Genomic DNA, 15,679 nt, shown 5'->3' on the forward strand with positions numbered 1-15,679 from the left:
AGAGGCTGGGGGGAGGGGGGCAAAGGGGAGGGAAATGGGGGACAACTCTGTAATACCCAATTAAAAAATATATTTTTAAAAGCTGTGGTACATTTACACAATGGAATACTACTCAGCCGTAAAAAAAGAAGAAAATTGTATCCTTATCCATCCTTTGTGATGGCATGGATGGACATGGAGAACATTACATTAAGTGAAATAACATTATGTTAAGAGAAAGACAAGTACCATATGCTTTCACTCATATGTGGACTCTAATGAACAACATTAACTAACAAGCAACATAGAGACAGACTCATAGACAGAGAGCAGGCTGCCAGCTGTCAGGGGGTGGGGTGTCAGCTAGTGGCCAAGAGTAACTAAGGTACACTGGGGGGAAAGAAATGTGTAGAGAAAGGAACTCAAAACTCCACTGCCTGGGGAACCTGAGTCCCCGGCCCGTGGAAGACTGAGGTGTTTGAAGCACAGCGTTTGCCTCAGGCACTAAGTGAGAGGATGCAGAGCACCAGGCGGGGGGAGAGGGATGCCCACCACTCGGGCTTGGGACGGCCGTAGGCTTAAACAGGAGGCGTCGCTAGGAAGGGTTGCTGAGCATTTAAGTACCATAATGACTCAAAGAGATATCTGTACACAAACGTCCATAATAGCGGCATTGTTCACATAGCCAAAAGGTAGGAAAAACCCAGGCGTCCACTGCTAGATGAATGGATAAACAAAATGTGGTATATCTGTAAACGGAATAGTATTCACCTACATCACGGATGAGCCAGGAAGCCATCGTGCTAAGTGAAATAAGCCACAGAAGTACAGTGCGATTCTACTTCTATGAGGTTCCTAGAGTGGTCACAGTCAGAGAGACGGAGAGTGGAGGAGGGAGGAGCTGCTGTTTAACGGGCACAGAGTTTCAATTGAGGACGAAAAGTTCTGGAGGTGGTCGGTGGTGATGGTTGTACAACAGTGTGAATGCATTTAATGCCAGGAAACTGTGCACTTAAACTGGTTAAAACGGTACATTTTATACTGTGTATATTTTACCATAATCTTACCTAATAATAGACAAACATGTAAATTGACCATACCTTCGCTACACTATCCAGCCAATCCGGAGATTATGCAAATTAACCTAACAAAGATGGCGGTTAATTTGCATACATAGGCTCCAAGCGGTGGAGCAAAGCCTGACGGCCCCGGGGGCTGGAGCAGTGACGGCCCCGGGGCCAGCGGAGCAGCAAAGCCTCACGGCCCTGGGGCCGGCTCCAGCCGGAGCCCGGCCAGAGGGAAGGCCTGGGTCCCGGGTGCCGGAGGAAAACCAGTGCCAGCAGCCAGGGGAAAGGAAGGCCTATTGCACAAATCTCTTCATGCAACAGGTCTCTAGTGAAATAATAAAAGAAAAGAGAAAAATACCATAATGACAACATCTCGATTTTAGTTTGTATCCCTTTTCCCCAAGAGCTGCAAGCAGCCTTAAAATATACCCACTTGTAAAAATAGGTCACCGGGATCCCAGAAAGGCTGTGTCCTCCTCAAACAGGACGCCTCCTGCGATCGCCGCCACCAGGTCAGAGCCAGCCTTATCCCTGCCCATCCGCCTGCCCAGGGAGAGGAGGAGCTGCAGACCCGGCACGAGGGGAGTGGTCGGCCCATCACAGGATGGGACAGAAGCAAGAGGGACACACGCCTCCCTGCCAGACCCCACAGGCTGGACCTGACCGCAGCACGCATGAGGAGCTGGCCCTCCTCCCTCGCACCCCACCTGGAGCTGCCCCCTGAAGTCTACTGCCACCTCCCCACCCCTCACTTCGCTCCGCAGGACCTGGAACTCCAGGGTAAACGGCCCCCAGGAAAGTGGCTTCCATACCCACCTGGACGCAAAGACTGGTGGTGACAGTGAACACTGGGACAGAGCCTGCAGCAGGGAAGGCCATCCCTGCCGCCTCTCCTCCCCCACATGGCCCAGGGCTTCCCTTCCGGAATCCCACTTCCATTTCCCGACTAAGAGCCATCCTCCACGTCTGGAGTTCCTCAGCCACAGGCCAAAACTCCCGCAAATCTCTCTCTACTACTTCCCTGAGCTAACTGCCGAGGCAGAGGGGGGTCCTTCCCGCCACAGACCCTGGTACCCAGGTCCACAAACTGGGAAGAGAGGAGGCTGAAGGGCTCTGGGCAGGAGGAAGAGGGTGCAGAGGGTGTGAGTTTCAAACAACTCTCCCCTGAGGTGCATCCAGTGCTGGAAGCGGCCCCAGGACCACACTGCACACACAGAGGTCTGGAACCGGCAAAACCCAACCCACACTGATAGAAAGCTGCTGGGGCTGCTCTGGGGGGGGGGTGGGAGTTGGCTGCAAATGGGATGAGGGAACATGTAAGGCGATGCAACCTTCTACATCTTGATGGAGTGGGGGTGACATGGGTGCATATACTTGTCAAGACTCAGCTAACTCTGTCCTTAAAACGAGTACATTTTATTGAATGTCAATTATACCTCAATTCAGATTTTAAAAGTTAAAAAACAAAACCCCTAAGAGCTCGGGGAAGAGAGTCACGTGCTTTAGTGGAAACCTAGGAGGCAGACTGTACGTGCTCAGGAAAGATGACAATACATCCCAGAGGACTGTATTCACCCCGAGATTGTATGCTAAATCCAAGAGGCCTGCAGGCCCCACCTGCCTCCACCTCTCCCACCAAGCCCAGAATTTCTGAGTCAGGCAAACAAGGACCCCATCAGACCTGACTCGGGGGGATGGAAGTTAGAGCTCCAATGCGCCCTCAGAACTACTTAATAACATCCTGTCTTCGTCGGGGATTTGTGGAGGGGGGCAGGGGGGCAGGTCCTACCCTTGGCTCTTGGTGTATGCTTAGCCCATTGCCTGTCACTTATGTTCTCTTGACAAAGAGTGGGGTGCAGGGGAGCTGAGGGCCTGGGACTAAAGCAGGTGTTGCCATGGCCTGTGCAGGCTTCCAGCCCTTGGGCCTCCTGGACAACCTGCAAACAATTTGCACAATGTTCCCTCGCAGCTTGTTTTTCAGGGGGTGAAGTACTCTGACTCGAATCCTGCTTTATTCAGGCACTTCCAGGTCCCTATTCTGTTTTCCTTTCCCTCCACATAGCCCATTTCAGGCCTGTGGACTTCGGAGTCTGCCCACTCCTGGTCTAACCTGGAGGCCGAAGGGTTCACAGCCAGGGGATGGGACACAGGAGGAAGGGACATGGGCAGGACGCTTGGATTTGTGAAGGAAGGGGAAAGCCGGCCTGCCCTCTTCCCTTCACAGGTCCACAGCCAGGGGATGGGGCACAGGAGGAAGGGACATGGGCAGGACGCTTGGATTTGCTCAGGGGGAAAGCCAGCCCCAGGGGAGTCAACACTCAAGGCGCCTGCATTAACATCCCCTCCCCAACCCACCTTCTTCTAGAAGCTGCACTCGAACTCCGCCTCTTCCCCTTAACCATAGGGAGGCCTGAGGCAAGTCACCCCTTCATCCTTTCCCTCCTACAGGCAGACTGGGGACTGCGGCATCGGCCTCACCAAGTCATGGAAGGGAGAAGGAGACATACATCCCAAGCACAGGGCAGTGACGGGGGGACAGCTAGAACGCAGAAACCACCCTCCTCTACCCCCCTCCCTTCTGACCCTGCCCACTTGGAGCCAAGTGGGAAAGTGATCATATATGTGGGCTGACCTCATCACCGGGCCCGCCTTCCGTCGTTTCCAATAGGAGAACATGCTGTGTTAGCGTGGAAATGAGAACGTGGGCCTCTAAGTCTTTCTAAATGTCAACAGATGTTTGCTTCCAGCATGAAGTGTCCCAAATTCCTGAGATGATGAACTGGACTGTGCGCAGACTGGGACAGGGCAGCGGTGGGCAGGGGAGAAGGGCGCTGGCAGGGAGAGGAAGCTCCGGGCAGGTGCAGTCAGGAGGAGGAGCCGAAGGCAGGGAGAGAGACGTGGACGCAGGATGGTGGGTTAGAAAGGCAAGAACTGGAGGCAGGGCCCTGGGGAGGCCGTCATGAGGCAGAAGGGGGGTGGAATCAGCCATAATTCGATCCTCAGGCCCCCAAAGAGCTGGACACCAGCTGAGCTGTGTCCCCTGAAGTCAGAAATGAGGCCTAAGCTGGCAGAGGGCTCTCACCTCCAGGGACCAGAAATAAGTGGGGCGGAGGGCAGCCAGGGAGCAGAGACCTGCACCATGAGCATCTCCCTCGCACTGGCTCCTGCGGCGGCGAATGGGGGTGGCAGCAGGAGCAGCCAGGGGACTACCGGGGTGTAACCTGACCCCAGATGAGCAGCAGGAAACAGAACTACTGGCACTGGGTGTGTGCAGGACTGGGCCCAGCATAGGACAGCGTAGGACGTGGGGTGGGGGAGTTGGTGGCAGACAGACGAAAATGGCCACATGGCCCTGGATATGGGAATCTTCCTCTTTTCCTCCTGTGCTAAATGATTTCAGGGATGAGTTTACTTATCTTCCTAAAGGCCAAGAGGCAGCGCTATTAATATCACATTCGACAGACGAGGAAACCGGGAGTCACGGCTCGGGGTGGAACTGGGACTGGAACCAGGCAACCCGGCTCCACACCCACACGTCTGGCACTCCACCACCCGCTCCGGGCCGCACCCACCCATCGCTGCAGCAAGTCACACATGCACACATACAAGCACACACACATGCACACACACAAAGCACACACACATGCACACACATGCACACACACAGCCCCAGCACATTCTGCCCCGAGGCTGAGGACTTCTTTCTGGGTGAAGGAGGCATATCTGACCGGAGGGAGGAAACAAAACTCCATTAATCCCCAGGCTGCCTGGAGCTCCCCGGGGGTTCCCTCTGGCTCCCCGTCCCACCCTGGGGATTCTCCAGCCTCCCCAGCCTTTTCCCACCCCAAATCTCAGCAGTTGGTGGGCCTAGAAGCTGCTGGTGGGTAACCCCTGTGCTGTTGCCGCTGGCCCAGCATCTCCTGTGGACAGGCCACTGAGAGGAAATCCCTCGAGTGGCCGTCCACGCGGAGTCCAGCAGGAAGGCTGGACGCTTCTTAGTCTCCGAGGAAGAAGGCCCCTCTCACTACCGATGTCTTTCCTTGCATCGACCTCACCCCTGTGGCCACCAGAACCATGCGCGTTGCTGCCTTTAACTATGAGGCCACACGACATAAGGGCTCCAGGAGAGCCTGAGCCAGTTTGGCTCAGTGGATAGAGGGTCAGCCTGTGGACTAAAGGGTCCTGAGTTCGATTCCAGTCAAGGGCATGTGCTTCGGTTGTGGGCTTGATCCCCTGGTTGGGGCGCATGCAGGAGGCAGCCAATCGATGCATCTTGTTCATCATTGATGTTTCTATCTCTCTCTCTCTCCCTTCCCCTCTAAAATCAATAAAAATATATTAATAAAAAGGGGGGACTCCAGGAGACCAGGCCCTGGGGCCGGGTGGAACCTGGCTGGGTCTGACTATGCAGGGTAACTTCCCTGGGGCTCAGTTTTACGGATTCAGGAAGGAGGACAGCACAGGCTGTCGGGAGGGTTACCCGAGAGGACCAACGTCAAGTGCTCGGAACAGTGCCTGTCCCAGAGGAACCTCCGAGTGAACAGTCGCCACTGTTACAGCTGTTGATGGTGTTCCCATCACGGGGGAAGGCCACCTTCCTCCTGGGACACCACGGCGACAGCCTCAGGGAGGGGGTGCTCAGCAGGTGCCGGCTGTCCCTGTGAGGAAGCCCTGGTCGCTGCACCTCCTACAGCAACGGACACCCAGAAAACGTAGCCAGTAGGATCCCTGAAAGGCTTGGGAGAGGATGCTGGGTCATTCCTCCGGGGCAGGTGCCTGGCTGGGCAGAGTCGGTTGGTTAGACCACACATACCCCCACTCCCACCTCCAGCTGTTTCAGCAGCTCCCACACCCTCTCTAAGTAAGTGCATCCAGCCCAGCACGGCCATCGCAGACCCGGTGCTCTTAGGAGCATGCAGATGCTTCGAATAGTCGCTGCTTCTTCAGACTGAGGGGGTGGGGGTGGGGTGTCCACAGTGTGGGCAGGAGTGGAGGGCCCAAGAGGGGCTACACTGCTGGCAGAGCCTCCTCCTCAGACCACAGCCAAGGCCAGGCCAGGCGGGCAGTGCCGGGGTGCTTGCCAAGGAAGCTGCCCTGTTTGCTCCGGGCACAGGGGTGCAGGGGCAGCCTGTGCAGCCCCAAAGTCCCTGGCACTCAGTTCGGGGTGGGGGTGGGCGGTTCTGACCTGCCTTTGGGGCGGCTGTCCTCTCCTGGTTCGAGCCAAGGGATGCAGTGTTCCTCCAATAACCTAGAATCGGCCCATTCTGGCGCTAACGCAGCCCTATGCCTTCCTGGGTGAAGTAGGGTAACTGAATCTTCAATCCAATCCAAAACTTAGTCACTGGGTCCTGCCCCTGCCACAGGAAGCCCTGCACCCCTCAGGAGGGCAGGACAGACTGTCCCAACCCCTGGCCTCCTTTTCCCTCCCAACTCACAGCCAAATCAGCGCACATCGTAGACAGCTGCCTCGGGACGAGAGGGTTTCCTGACTCAGGGCAGCTCTAGGCCAGAACTTGCAAAGGTCAAAGTGGGCAGCGCCAGCTCCTGATGGAGCCAGGAGACCTCGGCCCTGGCTTTCTCCCTGCTCTGGCTCAGCGCAAAGTGACAGACACCCAAGACTCCCTTGATTCCGAACCTGCTCTTTATCCCTAGAAGCCAGCTGAGAGCAAAAGGACCTATTCTCATCTCTTCCCAATCGGGAGCTCTAAATTCCGAGACTCGGAGATATACAGACTGAGGGGGCCGGCCGGGCTGGAGAGAGAGGGCCGGTGTGGGATGTTGGAGACCAAAGGGCTGAAGGAGAGAAAGGGAGAGGCTCAGGTTAACCGGACCAGCCACAGAGTGAATGTGGCCTTGGCAATGAGATGCACGGCCTTGCACTCTCCCTCTGCCAGAATGCTCTTCAGCATCTCACTTTCCCAGGCACCTTCATGCCTCGGACGGAGCTCCCCTGCCCACTCACACCCGGGCTTGGGCCTTGCCTCTCTCCTCTTACATATCAGCTCATTCACTATAATGGCTGGGAGTCATCTTGCAGACCTTGTACACAATTCCAGCAGCGTGAGGAAATGATGCACAATCTAACCTATGCCACTTCGGAGCCGTTGAAAGCCAAAGCAGAGGGCTCACCTGGAAGGGGGAGTGGGGTGGGGACAGAAGGCCAAGAAATAGGACAGAGTCGACCATCCTACCTCCCTCCTGATGGAGTCGTGGTCCAGCTCATGCAGCGCCTTCTCAGGCTCCCTCCATGGGGACGAGTGGGGATGGAAAGCTAGGCATTCCTGAGACCCCGGGCCATGCAGTAGACAGATGTAGGCCTGAGCCAAACCCCTTGGATGCTGGCCTCCGAGCAAACACAGCAGCCCTGCCAGACGTGGAATCGAAATAGTCCCTGGTCTCCCAGCTCCTTGCCACGCCCACCCGCCACCTCCCCAGCCCTCCGTGGCATAAACAGGGCTTTATTATCTCAAGCCCACCGCGTCCTCTGAGAGTGCCATGAATGGAACTCCACACAATACCCTTGTTTATTAATAACCACCCCACTCGGGCTTGCTCACTCACTCACCGCTGGGTCCCCCTCGTGCATAATGGAGGAGTTGTATGGCCCATGACACAAGCCAGGCTGTGCTGCCCAGGCTCCAAGGGAATAGACGGAGAGAGGTACCAGGCCGGGCCAGGCTCCTCGAGGCAGGGGGTGGAATGGGGCGCAGATCCCCCAGTTAAGGTTCAGAGACGTCATGTTTGGTGGGGGAGCAGCGCGGCATGGGTGGTACCAGCCCTCCCCCATATGCACGCCGCACACAAACCCAAGCCAGCGATGGCAGCGGGCCGGGTAACATTTACCCGACACCCACCCTGCCCGTCCAAGGCCGTGTGCTGGCCCCGAACAGACAACAGCTCTCCACAAGTTCAAATTCAGCCCACTGGCCACCTCTGCAGCCCCAAAGTCCCTGGCACTCAGTTCGGGGTGGGGGTGGGCGGTTCTGACCTGCCTTTGGGGCGGCTGTCCTCTCCTGGTTCGAGCCAAGGGATGCAGTGTTCCCACATGGCCCTGGATATGGGAATCTTCCTCTTTTCCTCCTGTGCTAAATGATTTCAGGGATGAGTTTATCTTCCTAAAGGCCAAGAGGCAGCGCTATTAATATCACACTCGACAGACGAGGAAACCGGGAGTCACGGCTCGGGGTGGAACTGGGACTGGAACCAGGCAACCCGGCTCCACACCCACACGTCTGGCACTCCACCACCCGCTCCGGGCCGCACCCACCCATCGCTGCAGCAAGTCACACATGCACACATACAAGCACACACACATGCACACACACAAAGCACACACACATGCACACACATGCACACACACAGCCCCGCGTCTGGCACTCCACCACCCGCTCCAGGCCGCACCCACCTATCGCTGCAGCAAGTCACACAAGCACACACACAAGCACACACATGCACACACATGCACACACAAGCACACACAAGCACACACATGCACACGCACAAGTGCACACACACATGCACACACATGCACACACACAGCCCCAGCACATTCTGCCCCGAGGCTGAGGACTTCTTTCTGGGTGAAGGAGGCATATCTGACCGGAGGGAGGAAACAAAACTCCATTAATCCCCAGGCTGCCTGGAGCTCCCCGGGGGTTCCCTCTGGCTCCCCGTCCCACCCTGGGGATTCTCCAGCCTCCCCAGCCTTTTCCCACCCCAAATCTCAGCAGCTGGTGGGCCTAGAAGCTGCTGGTGGGTAACCCCTGTGCTGTTGCCGCTGGCCCAGCATCTCCTGTGGACAGGCCACTGAGAGGAAATCCCTCGAGTGGCCGTCCATGCGGAGTCCAGCAGGAAGGCTGGACGCTTCTTAGTCTCTGAGGAAGAGGCCCTCTCACTACCGATGTCTTTCCTTGCATCGACCTCACCCCTGTGGCCACCAGAACCATGCGCGTTGCTGCCTTTAACTATGAGGCCACACGACATAAGGGCTCCAGGAGAGCCTGAGCCAGTTTGGCTCAGTGGATAGAGGGTCAGCCTGTGGACTAAAGGGTCCTGAGTTCGATTCCAGTCAAGGGCATGTGCTTCGGTTGTGGGCTTGATCCCCTGGTTGGGGCGCATGCAGGAGGCAGCCAATCGATGCATCTTGTTCATCATTGATGTTTCTATCTCTCTCTCTCTCCCTTCCCCTCTAAAATCAATAAAAATATATTAATAAAAAGGGGGGACTCCAGGAGACCAGGCCCTGGGGCCGGGTGGAACCTGGCTGGGTCTGACTATGCAGGGTAACTTCCCTGGGGCTCAGTTTTACGGATTCAGGAAGGAGGACAGCACGGTTGTGGGATTGATGCCCTGGTCGGGGCGCATGCAGGAGGCAGCCAATCGATGCATCTTGCTCATCATTGATGTTTCTATCTCTCTCTCTCTCCCTTCCCCTCTAAAATCAATAAAAATATGTTAATAAAAAAGGGGGGCTCCAGGAGACCAGGCCCTGGGGCCGGGTCTGACTATGCAGGGTAACTTCCCTGGGGCTCAGTTTTACGGATTCAGGAAGGAGGACAGCACAGGCTGTCGGGAGGGTTACCCGAGAGGACCAACGTCAAGTGCTCGGAACAGTGCCTGTCCCAGAGGAACCTCCGAGTGAACAGTCGCCACTGTTACAGCTGTTGATGGTGTTCCCATCACGGGGGAAGGCCACCTTCCTCCTGGGACACCACGGCGACAGCCTCAGGGAGGGGGTGCTCAGCAGGTGCCGGCTGTCCCTGTGAGGAAGCCCTGGTCGCTGCACCTCCTACAGCAACGGACACCCAGAAAACGTAGCCAGTAGGATCCCTGAAAGGCTTGGGAGAGGATGCTGGGTCATTCCTCCGGGCCAGGTGCCTGGCTGGGCGGAGTCGGTTGGGTAGACCACACATACCCCCACTCCCACCTCCACCTGTTTCAGCAGCTCCCACAGCCTCTCTAAAGTGGAAGTGCATCCAGCCCAGCATGGCCATCGCAGACCCGGTGCTCTCAGGAGCATGCAGATGCTTCGAATAGTCGCTGTTTCTTCAGACTGAGGGGGTGGGGGTGTGGGTGTCCACAGTGTGGGCAGGAGTGGAGGGCCCAAGAGGGGCTACGCTGCTGGCAGAGCCTCCTCCTCAGGCCACAGCCAAGGCCAGGCCAGGCGGGCAGTGCCGGGGTGCTTGCCAAGGAAGCTGCCCTGTTTGCTCCGGGCACAGGGGTGCAGGGGCAGCCTGTGCAGCCCCAAAGTCCCTGGCACTCAGTTCGGGGTGGGGGTGGGCGGTTCTGACCTGCCTTTGGGGCGGCTGTCCTCTCCTGGTTCGAGCCAAGGGATGCAGTGTTCCTCCAATAACCTAGAATCGGCCCATTCTGGCGCTAACGCAGCCCTATGCCTTCCTGGGTGAAGTAGGGTAACTGAATCTTCAATCCAATCCAAAACTTAGTCACTGGGTCCTGCCCCTGCCACAGGAAGCCCTGCACCCCTCAGGAGGGCAGGACAGACTGTCCCAACCCCTGGCCTCCTTTTCCCTCCCAACTCACAGCCAAATCAGCGCACATCGTAGACAGCTGCCTCGGGACGAGAGGGTTTCCTGACTCAGGGCAGCTCTAGGCCAGAACTTGCAAAGGTCAAAGTGGGCAGCGCCAGCTCCTGATGGAGCCAGGAGACCTCGGCCCTGGCTTTCTCCCTGCTCTGGCTCAGCGCAAAGTGACAGACACCCAAGACTCCCTTGATTCCGAACCTGCTCTTTATCCCTAGAAGCCAGCTGAGAGCAAAAGGACCTATTCTCATCTCTTCCCAATCGGGAGCTCTAAATTCCGAGACTCGGAGATATACAGACTGAGGGGGCCGGCCGGGCTGGAGAGAGAGGGCCGGTGTGGGATGTTGGAGACCAAAGGGCTGAAGGAGAGAAAGGGAGAGGCTCAGGTTAACCGGACCAGCCACAGAGTGAATGTGGCCTTGGCAATGAGATGCACGGCCTTGCACTCTCCCTCTGCCAGAATGCTCTTCAGCATCTCACTTTCCCAGGCACCTTCATGCCTCGGACGGAGCTCCCCTGCCCACTCACACCCGGGCTTGGGCCTTGCCTCTCTCCTCTTACATATCAGCTCATTCACTATAATGGCTGGGAGTCATCTTGCAGACCTTGTACACAATTCCAGCAGCGTGAGGAAATGATGCACAATCTAACCTATGCCACTTCGGAGCCGTTGAAAGCCAAAGCAGAGGGCTCACCTGGAAGGGGGAGTGGGGTGGGGACAGAAGGCCAAGAAATAGGACAGAGTCGACCATCCTACCTCCCTCCTGATGGAGTCGTGGTCCAGCTCATGCAGCGCCTTCTCAGGCTCCCTCCATGGGGACGAGTGGGGATGGAAAGCTAGGCATTCCTGAGACCCCGGGCCATGCAGTAGACAGATGTAGGCCTGAGCCAAACCCCTTGGATGCTGGCCTCCGAGCAAACACAGCAGCCCTGCCAGACGTGGAATCGAAATAGTCCCTGGTCTCCCAGCTCCTTGCCACGCCCACCCGCCACCTCCCCAGCCCTCCGTGGCATAAACAGGGCTTTATTATCTCAAGCCCACCGCGTCCTCTGAGAGTGCCATGAATGGAACTCCACACAATACCCTTGTTTATTAATAACCACCCCACTCGGGCTTGCTCACTCACTCACCGCTGGGTCCCCCTCGTGCATAATGGAGGAGTTGTATGGCCCATGACACAAGCCAGGCTGTGCTGCCCAGGCTCCAAGGGAATAGACGGAGAGAGGTACCAGGCCGGGCCAGGCTCCTCGAGGCAGGGGGTGGAATGGGGCGCAGATCCCCCAGTTAAGGTTCAGAGACGTCATGTTTTGTGGGGGAGCAGCGCGGCATGGGTGGTACCAGCCCTCCCCCATATGCACGCCGCACACAAACCCAAGCCAGCGATGGCAGCGGGCCGGGTAACATTTACCCGACACCCACCCTGCCCGTCCAAGGCCGTGTGCTGGCCCCGAACAGACAACAGCTCTCCACAAGTTCAAGTTCAGCCCACTGGCCACCTCTGCTCTAGGGCCTTGGGACTCTTCCACTCGACAGCCTTCACATGTTCGATGGCCCTCACCCCGCCAACACTCCAAGTCTTCTTCAGGATAAATAACTCCATCCCCTGAGCTGCCCCTTATGAAACTGCTTCCGTTCACTGTGCGGGGACACCTGGCTGGCAGCGCTTTCGGGCGGCAATGCTGGGACCCTCACAGGTTGACATAAGGGAGGTGCGGGGACACTGGCCCGCACACCAGGGACAACCGGCCGTGTGCCTGGCCCTCCCACAGGAAAACTCTATAAGTGACCCATCTCCCCTATGAGGGTCAGACTTCAGTGGGGCAGGCTCCCTCAGTCCTCCTGCCTTCTGCTGAGCGTGTGCTTCTGAAGTCGGAAATACGTTGAAAAGTCTGCACAATGTTGATGCCCTTTGTTCCCTAAATTCCATTTCTGGGAGTAGATATTAAGTAGGCAATCGAGGATAATTATAATACTGAAGTCACACAAATGTTCATCAGAATATTGTTTATGACGGTAAAAAAATCAGAAACAACCTAAGCAGCCACCACTCAGGGAAATGATAAATAAACTATGGCATGTCTGTGGTTTGGCAGCCAGGAGAGTGTGGAAAGAAGGGTGCTTCAGCCAGACGGACTGAGCTCTGTCATGTGTTGCTGTGTTACCTTGGGCAAGTTACTCAGCCTCTCTGGGCCTCACGCTCCTTGTTTGTATAATTGGGATAATAACAAGAATGTCAACCTCCATTTACAAAGAGTCAGTGCCTGACACATATGGTAAATGCTAAGAAAAAAATCTTCCTTTCTTGCCCTAACCGGTTTGGCTCAGTGGATAAAATGCTGGCCTGCGGACTGAAGGGTCCCAGGTTCGATTCTGGTCAAGGGCATGTACCTTGGTTGCGGGCACATCCCCAGTGGGGAGTGTGCAGGAGGCAGCTGATCGATGTTTCTAACTCTCTACCCCTCTCCCTTCCTCTCTGTAAAAAATTAATAAATACATTTTTAAAAAATCTTCATTTCTTACTGCTGTCATCAGCAATGAAATATTCATCGTTATTAAAATGGTGAAATCATACATAAAAATATTAGCAATATGAAAAATAATTAAGTAAAAAAAAAGATTACAAAAATAGGACAACAATGGCTATCCTGGGTAGTGAAATTATGGATAATTTTCATTCTTTCCCTTGGGCTTATTTTCATTTTCTAAATTTTCTGCAAAGAACATAAATTACTTGTGCTGATAAGAAAAAGTATTTGTAATGTATGGTGCCCAGAGCAGAACATAACTCCCAGCACCGAGCACAGGGGGCCCCGGCCCTGGATCGGCTCTCCCCCGAGGAAGCGCACCTTGCACACCTTTTTGAGCCTCACATCACATTGTTGCCTCCTATTGAGCTTCAAGTCAGCCACCCAGCCACCTGGCCCTGGCCCCCTTCAGCCCCTCACCTGGCCCTCGCCCAGCCCTTCCCAGGGACGCTTCCGCCATTTCTCCGGCCTCTAATGAGCACAGGGCTAGTGCAGCTTGTGAGAGTGTGGGAAGGAGAAAGGCACAACCCGGGTGGAAGGTGCCGGCCCAAAGGCTCACAGCTGAAATGGAGGGGTGCATGGCAGGCCGAGGGCAGAGGCAGCCCCTTTTCCATATCGACAGGGCAGAGAGGGGTTGATGGAGAGACCAGATTTACCCCGCAGTGAAGAGGAATACAAGAAAGTAAGATTCTGAGAAAATCAGGCAAGTATCCATAGTGGGGGGTGCCCAGGGGGTAGCTGCCCCCCACATCCCTGCCCCCACCATCCATTGCTTCAGGATGGTTCCCTGGCTCTTCTCAAGGAGCAGCCATGCTGGCCACCCCCTCAGAGCCACCTGCAGGTAACAGCCCCTTTCTCAACCCACGGAGACTGCCCGGTGGCTCTCAGGGGTGGGGACGGAAGAATGCAGTGGGGCAGAGCACTGCCAGGGCTTTGGGTGGCCGGAAAGTGGGTCACATTTGCAGAGGGCAGCCCACAGCAGCACAGAAGGGCTGGAGCAACAGCTGCGTGCCTGGGGGAGCTGCATGCTGTCCTCGCAGGCAGCCAAGTGGCGCTCCTCACCCCACCCCCTCGGGGTCACTCCCCTGCCACCCACAGCCCCCTCCTAAGAGGACTGGTGTGCCACGCCCAGCCCACCCACTCTTCCACACCAGGACAGATCGGCAATAATGACCTGGGGGACCGTGGGCTCTGCCAAGTGGCCAGGACTACCTATAGGAATTGAGGGCTGAGGGTGGGGCTGGGCGAGCCTGAGGCCCTCAAACTGTGTTTGTGAACGGCTGTGGTGAAGGGTCCAGTCTTTGTGTGCATAATCCTCACTTTCTAGAATGGAAAGCAAATTCTAGTACAACAGGAAACTTGCTGCAGTGAAGGGTTCTGCCTGAGGTGTTTAAACAGAAGCTGGTGGACCCTGTCAGAGGAGCTGCTGAAATCCCAGCACTGAGAGGGAGGGGGCCCCTTTGAGGCCTGCCCAGCACTGAGACCCCGGGTCACCCCGGCTGTGAACAACCGTCCAGAAGCAAGTCGCTCAGAAGTGAGTCTGGGAGGAGAATGTGAGGGCCCCTGAGCAGCCTGGCCTGAATCTGGGTGAGACTCGGAAGAGCCAAAGCATTCTTGAAAAAGATCAAACCAGAGTCTCATATTTCCCCATTTCAAAGCCTACCATTAACTAGAGTAGCCCAAGGGTGTGGTGCCGGCATAAGAATGGGTGAGATCAATGGAATAAATTGAGAAGCCAGAAATTAACTCACATCTCTATGGCCAACTGATTTTTGACAAGAGTGCAAAATCCACTCAATGAGGTAAGAATAGTTTCTTCGAAAACGATGCTGGGATAGCTGGATTTACACATGCAAAAGAGTGAAGTTGGTTCCTACCTCACACCACATATAGCAATGAACTCAAAATGGATCAATCAACAACCTAAACATAAGAGCCTAAACCATAAGACTTTTAGAAGAAAACTAGAGGTAAATCTTCATGGCCTTGGGTTTGGTAATAGATTCTTAGATGTGACAGCAAAAGCACAAGCAACAAAAGAAAAAACAGATAAATTGGACTTCAAATTTAAAACTTTAGGGCCTCAAAGGACACTATCAACAGAATGAAAAGGCAAACCTCAGATGGGAGAACATATTTGCAAATCACATGTCTGATACAGACTTAATATCCAGAATATATAAAGAACTCATTAATCTCAACAAAAACCAAACAATCCAACTCATAAATGGGCAAAGAATGATATATCTGATAAGGGGTTAATATCCAAAATCTATAAAGAATTCATACAACTCAACACCAAAACAAAAACCCCTCAAACAATCCAATTTAAAAATGGCAGAGGACTGAATAGACACTTCTCCAAAAGGACATAGAGACAGCCAGTAGACATGAAAAGATGCTCAGTGTTACTAATCAGAGAGATGCAAATTAAAATCACAATGAGATATCACCTCACACCTGTCAGAATGACTACATATCATCAATAAAGCAACAAACAACAAGTGTTGGTGAGAATGTGGAAAACAGAAAACCCTCATGCACTGTTGGTGGGAATGCAGATTGGTA

General features: G+C 55.1%; 1 protein-coding gene across 24 annotated transcripts in view; it reads right to left on the reverse strand.

The window, feature by feature from the left end:
- Nucleotides 1-15,679, reverse strand: part of NFASC (neurofascin) — a 188,582-nt gene that overhangs the window by 142,198 nt on the left and 30,705 nt on the right. For 2 of the 24 annotated variants that reach the window (XM_014532534.1, XM_014532531.1), the window contains exon 1: nucleotides 7,238-7,423. The exons of the other annotated variants lie outside the window; for them this stretch is intronic. The gene's annotated coding sequence lies outside the window, so the exon portion shown is untranslated. Of the gene's footprint in view, nucleotides 1-7,237; nucleotides 7,424-15,679 lie in introns of those variants that run through there. 24 annotated transcript variants of the gene reach the window in all.

Source organism: Myotis brandtii, unplaced genomic scaffold (assembly GCF_000412655.1).
Source record: "Myotis brandtii unplaced genomic scaffold, ASM41265v1 scaffold898, whole genome shotgun sequence".
Classification (NCBI taxonomy): domain Eukaryota; kingdom Metazoa; phylum Chordata; class Mammalia; order Chiroptera; family Vespertilionidae; genus Myotis; species Myotis brandtii.